The following is a 5,864-nucleotide window of genomic DNA, read 5'->3' as shown; positions in this document are numbered from 1 at the left end:
AAACCAAGCAATCAACCTTTCTTACAAACGTTTTGGTTGTCACAAGTAACAAACCCCTTTAAAATTGATAACCGAGTATTTAAACCTCGGGTCGTCTTCTCAAGGAATTGCAGGGAGGTATGTTCTTATTATTGGTTATGAGTTTGTAAATTAGGGGTTTTGAAAGTAAGGAAGCAGTATGCTGAACAATAAGAAAAATAGTAATAATAAAATAAACTCTTGGCAAGGTATAAGAACTGGAAGTCCTGTCCTTATCAATTGTGATGAAAATTAGATTTTAATCCTACTTAGTCAACCTTTACTAAAGCAAAGGTAAGTCAAGTGGGCTGAACTAATTTGATCCCTCAAGTCCTAGTCTTTCTTTTGGAAAGGCTAGAGTTATTGGAACTCAAATTAATCAGCAACTCCCAATTTCAACCACTGTTTTATTTGACAGCTCAAGCGTCACCAATTACTTAACCAAAGCCAAAAGAAAGAAAAATCTACTTGAATAAAAATGCCTTTAGATGGGAAGCAACAGTAACATAAATTAAAGAGAGCAATCATAAGTCTGAAATACCTCAAATAATATTAATTAAAAAAATCATAACATGAAAAAGTTCATAAATTAAATTGGAAAAATAAAAATAAATAAAAGGAATATTGAACCTGATAAAAAGAGATAATCCTAAAAGCAAAAAAAATCCTAATTCTAAATCCTAAAAGAGAGAGGAGAGAACCTCTCCCTCAAAATTACATCTAAATCATGAGAAGTGAATTATTAGAGCATGCCTATGAATGAATGGATTCCCCCACCTTATAGCCTCTAATATGTGTTTTCTGGGTCAAATACTGGGTCAAAATAGCCCAGAAATCGCCCCCTGCGATTTCTGTTACGTTCAGGTCGCAGGCAAGTGACGCGGAGGCGTCGTCCACGCGTCCGCGCATATTGAAGTTCGCAAATGCGGTGCGGGCGCGTCATTCACGCGTTCGTGTCGCCTAAATTCAGGGCAGTGATGAGCGGATAATTTATACGCTTTTTGGCATTATTTTTAGTATGTTTTTAGTAGGATCTAGTTACTTTTAGGGATGTTTTTATTATTTTTTATGTTAAATTCACATTTCTGGACTTTACTATGAGTTTGTGTGTTTTTCTATGATTTCAGGTATTTTCTGGCTGAAATTGAGGGACTTGAGCAAAAATCAGACTCAGAGGTTGAAGAAGGACTGCTGATGCTGTTGGATTCTGACCTCCCTGCACTCAAAGTGGATTTTCTGGAGCTACAAAACTCCAAATGGTACGCTTCTTATTGCGTTGGAAAGTAGACATCCAGGGCTTTTCAGCAATATATAATAGTTAATACTTTGAATAAGGATTGACGACGTAAACTGGCGTTCAACGCCAGTTCCATGCTGTAGTCTGGCGTCCAGCGCCAGAAATAAGTTGCAAAGTGGAGTTCAACGCCAGAAACACGTTACAAACTGGCGTTCAACTCCAAGAATGACCTCTCCACGTGTAAACTTCAAGCTCAGCCCAAGCACACACCAAGTGGGCCCCGGAAGTAGATTTCTACATCATTTACTCAATTCTGTAAACCCTAGTAACTAGTTTAGTATAAATAGGATTTTTTACTATTGTATTTACATCTGATAATCTTAGGATTTTTAGTTCAACTTTGGATCATATTGATCACGTTTGGGGGATGGCCATTTGGCCATGCCTGGTCCTTCATCACTTATGTATTTTCAACGGTAGAGTTTCTGCACTCCATAGATTAAGGTGTGGAGCTCTGCTGTTCCTCATGATTTAATGCAAAGTACTACTGTTTTTCTATTCAATTCAACTTATTCCGCTTCTAAGATATCCATTCGCACCCAAGAACATGATGAATGTGATGATTATGTGACGCTCATCATCATTCTCACTTATGAATGCGTGCCTGACAAACACTTCCGTTCTACATGCAAACAAGCTAGAATGAGTATCTCTTAGATATCTAATACAGAGGACCGAGTCCGAGATATTAGAATCTTCGTGGTATAAGTTAGAACCCATGGATGGCCATTCCTGAGATCCGGAAAGTCTAAACCTTGTTTGTGGTATTCCGAGTAGGATCTGGGAAGGGATGGCTGTGACGATCTTCAAACTCGCGAGTGCTGGGCATAGTGACAGATGCAAAAGGAGGGTGAATCCTATTCCAGTATGATCGAGAACCTCCAGATGATTAGCTGTGCCGTGACAGAGCATTTGGACCTTTTTCACAGAGAGGATGGGATGTAGCCATTAACAACGGTGATGCCTTATAGAAAGCTTGCCATGGAAAGGAGTAGGAATGATTGGATGAAGACAGCAGGAAAGCAGAGGTTCAGAGGAACGAAAGCATCTCTATACGCTTATCTGAAATTCTCACCAATGATTTACATAAGTATTTCTATCTTTATTTTCTGTTTATTTATTATTATTATTCGAAAACTCCATAACCATTTGATATCCGCCTGACTGAGATTTACAAGATGACCATAGCTTGCTTCATACCAACAATCTCTGTGGGATCGACCCTTACTCACGTAAGGTTTTATTACTTGGACGACCCAGTGCACTTGCTGGTTAGTTGTATCGAAGTTGTGAATGAAAAACGATTTATTAAGACGTCCATACTGAGTTTTTGACGCCGTTGCCTGAGATCACAATTTCGCACACCAAGTTTTTGGCGCCGTTGCCGGGGATCACAATTTTGTGCACCAAGTTTTTGGCACCGTTGCCGGAGATTGTTCGAGTTTGGACAACTGACGGTTCATCTTGTTGCTCAGATTAGGTAACTTTCTTTTCGTTTTCTTTTCAAAAAAAAAATTTCAAAAATCTTTCAAAAAAAAAATTTCCTTTGTTTTTGAAAATTATTTTAAAATTTTTAAGAATGAATTCTAAAGTTTCAAATTGGTAGGCTGAAGTTTGGCTGGCCATCAAGCTTTAGACTAACCTGGTATGATTCCTGGAATCTTGATTGAGGACTTTGAATTCATTGTTTCCTTTTCACTATAGGTTTTCAAAAAATTAAAAATATACAAAAATCCAAAAAAATTACTAAAATCATAAAATTAAAAATATTTTTTGTTTCTTGTTTGAGTCTAGAGTCAATATTTAAGTTTGGTGTCAATTGCATTTTTTCTAAAAAATTATGCATTTTTCGAAAATTCATGCATTCATAGTGTTCTTCATGATCTTCAAGTTGTTCTTGGTAACTCTTCTTGTTTGATCTTCATATTTTCTTGTTTTGTGTCTTTTCTTGTTCTTCATGATCTTCTTGTTTGGTGTCAATTGCATTTTTTCTAAAAATTTATGCATTTTTCGAAAATTCATGCATTCATAGTGTTCTTCATGATCTTCAAGTTGTTCTTGGTAAGTCTTCTTGTTTGATCTTCATATTTTCTTGTTTTGTGTCTTTTCTTGTTCTTCATATGCATTTTTAACTTGTTAGTGTCTAATTATTGAAAATTTCTAAGTTTGGTGTCTTGCATGTTTTTCTTTCATTAAAAATTTTCAAAAATAAGTCTTGATGTTCATCTTGATCTTTAAAGTGTTCTTGGTGTTCATCTTGACATTCATAGTGTTATTGCATGCATTGTGTGTTTTGATTCATAATTTCTATGTTATGAGTCTTTTTCATGTTTTTCTCTTTCTTCATTAAAAATTCAAAAATCAAAAAATATTTTTTCCTTATTTTACTCAAAATTTTCGAAAATATGATTTGATTTAGTCAAAAAGTTTTTAAATTTAATTGTTTCTTATGAATCAAATCAAATTTTCAATTTAAAAATCTTATCTTTTCAAAATCTTTTTCAAAAATCAAATCTTTTTCATTTTACCTTCATATTTTCGAAAACTTTTTAAAATTGATTTTCAAATCTTATCTTTTTATTTCAATCATATCTTTTTAAATTTCAATCATATCTTTTTCAAAAATAAATTTCAAATCTTTTTCAATTAATCTTATCTTTTTGTTTCAATCATATCCTTTTCAAAACTACCTAACTAATTATCTCTCTCTAATTTTCGAAAATTTCTTCTCTCTTTTTCAAAATTTTATTTTAATTAACTAATTGTTTTAAATTTTAATTTAATTTAATTTCAAACTTTTATTTTCGAAATTTAACTTTAAATTTTAATTTTTATTTTGCTTAATTTTCGAAAATTCCCTCTCTCTCACCTCCTTCTATTTATTTATTCATCTACTAACACTTCTCTTCCATCCAAAAATTTGAACCCTATCTCCCTCTCTGTGTTCGTGTTTTCCCTCTTCTCTTCTTTACATTACATTCTTTTCTTCTTCTACTCACACGAAGGAATCTCTATACTGTGACATAGAGGATTCCATATTTTCTTTGTTATTCCCTTCTTTGTCATATGAGCAAGAGCAAAGACAAGAACATTCTTGTTGAAGCAGATCCTGAACCTAAAAGGACTCTGAAAAGGAAACTAAGAGAAGTTAAAATACAACAATCCAGAGACAACCTTACAGGAATTTTTGAACAGGAAGAGGAGATGGCAGCCGAAAATAATAATAATGCAAGGAGGATGCTTGGTGACTTTACTGCACCTAATTCCAATTTACATGGAAGAAGCATCTCCATCCCTACCATTGGAGCAAACAATTTTGAGCTTAAGCCTCAACTAGTTTCTCTGATGCAACAAAACTGCAAGTTTTATGGACTTCCATCTGAAGATCCTTTTCAATTTTTAACTGAATTCTTGCAGATATGTGATACTGTTAAGACTAATAGAGTAGATCCTGAAGTCTACAGGCTTATGCTTTTCCCGTTTGCTGTAAGAGACAGAGCTAGAGTGTGGTTGGACTCTCAACCCAAAGATAGCCTGAACTCTTGGGATAAGCTGGTCACGGCTTTCTTAGCCAAGTTCTTTCCTCCTCAAAAGCTGAGTAAGCTTAGAGTGGATGTTCAAACCTTCAGACAGAAAGAAGGTGAATCCCTCTATGAAGCTTGGGAGAGATACAAGCAACTGACCAAAAAGTGTCCTTCTGACATGCTTTCAGGATGGACCATCCTGGATATATTCTATGATGGTCTGTCTGAATTAGCTAAGATGTCATTGCATACTTCTGTAGGTGGATCCATTCACCTAAAGAAAACACCTGCAGAAGCTCAAGAACTCATTGACATGGTTGCTAATAACCAGTTTATGTACACTTCTGAGAGGAATTCTGTGAGTAATGGGACGCCTCAGAAGAAGGGAGTTCTTGAAATTGATACTCTGAATGCCATATTGGCTCAGAATAAAATATTGACTCAGCAAGTCAATATGATTTCTCAGAGTCTGAATGGAATGCAAGCTGCATCCAACAGTACTCAAGAGGCATCTTCTGAAGAAGAAGCTTATGATCCTGAGAACCCTGCAATAGCAGAGGTGAATTACATGGGTGAACCCTATGGAAACACCTATAATCCCTCATGGAGAAATCACCCAAATCTCTCATGGAAGGATCAACAAAAGCCTCAACAAGGCTTTAATAATGGTGGAAGAAACAGGTTTAGCAATAGCAAGCCTTTTCCATCATTCACTCAGCAACAGACAAGAGAATTCTGAGCAGAATCTATCTAACTTAGCAAATCTAGTCTCTGATCTATCTAAGGCCACTATGAGTTTCATGAATGAAACAAGGTCATCCATTAGAAATTTGGAGGCACAAGTGGGCCAACTGAGTAAGAAGATCACTGAAACCCCTCCTAGTACTCTCCCAAGCAATACAGAAGAGAATCCAAAGAGAGATTACAAGGCCATTGATATAACCATCATGGCCGAATCCAAGGAGGAAGGGGAGGATGTGAATCCCAAGGAGGAAGACCTCCTGGGACGTCCAGTGATCAACAAG

General features: G+C 35.7%; 1 non-coding gene across 1 annotated transcript; it reads right to left on the bottom strand.

Annotated features, from left to right (window-relative positions):
* Positions 1-4,915: 4,915 nt before the first annotated feature.
* On the bottom strand, positions 4,916-5,023 carry LOC148571181 (small nucleolar RNA R71). Its single transcript, XR_015908065.1, has one exon. It is a non-coding gene; the product is annotated as a small nucleolar RNA R71 (small nucleolar RNA).
* Positions 5,024-5,864: the final 841 nt, after the last annotated feature.

The sequence above is a fragment of the Arachis ipaensis genome, chromosome B3 (genome assembly GCF_059453495.1).
Source record: "Arachis ipaensis isolate K30076 ecotype BB chromosome B3, ASM5945349v1, whole genome shotgun sequence".
NCBI classification, from domain to species: Eukaryota; Viridiplantae; Streptophyta; class Magnoliopsida; order Fabales; family Fabaceae; genus Arachis; species Arachis ipaensis.
This window is presented reverse-complemented; position numbering and strand designations above follow the sequence as displayed.